This window comes from Pteropus vampyrus, unplaced genomic scaffold (assembly GCF_000151845.1).
Source record: "Pteropus vampyrus isolate Shadow unplaced genomic scaffold, Pvam_2.0 Scaffold395, whole genome shotgun sequence".
Taxonomy (NCBI): Eukaryota; Metazoa; Chordata; class Mammalia; order Chiroptera; family Pteropodidae; genus Pteropus; species Pteropus vampyrus.
In genome coordinates this window covers 437,213-437,997 of record NW_011889176.1, presented here as the reverse complement: position 1 = coordinate 437,997, position 785 = coordinate 437,213, and positions in this window count along the sequence as shown.

Below are 785 nucleotides of genomic sequence, written 5' to 3'. Positions count from 1 at the left end.
TGCCAGGCAAATCAAAATTAGAGAAAAAAAAAAAAAAGCGGAGTTTCAACTCCTGACATCGGGCAAGGTAGCATTCAGGCATAAAATGATTAAACGTGGCAAACCATGATTAAAAGCAAAGGTTTAACAGAAAACCTACAAATACACCGGAAAGTACATCCATCATCCACACAAAGCAGAAACTATGGGAAATGAAAGGGGACAAAGATACAGGTGCATAAATATTAGAAATGTCGATAAGCCGATATGAGGACAAAATAAGGCAAGAGAGTTAAAGTAAGTAAAAATTTAGAAAAACTAAACAGAGTAGCGATGTAGGTCTCACGGATAACTATCTCGATGTTACACACTCGTAATCAGGAATATAATTTCTTCTCAGATATACATAGATCAGCTGTATATCTACTAATATTAGAAAATGTTGGGACATTTATAAAGTAGAAATTTCATCAATAACATTCGGAGCATAAGTAACAAAACTAGAAATTAAAACAAGATTTGAAAAGCCTCTTCCCACTGGAAGTTTAAAAGTTCTTCTATTAAATAATACAAGGATGAAAAGGAGATACAAAAATCGACAACATTTCTAAAACTCAAGTGTAATTGAAAATTAAATTTCGTAAAAATCCTTGGGATACATTTAAGGTGTAGCAGAAGAAAATCCATGTTCTTAAAAGCTTATATCAATACAAATGAAAATTTTAACAAAATTTAATTCCCACTCAAAAAGCTAGAAGTAGAATGGCAAACTAAACCAAGAGAAAGTAGGTACTTACAAGGTAAGT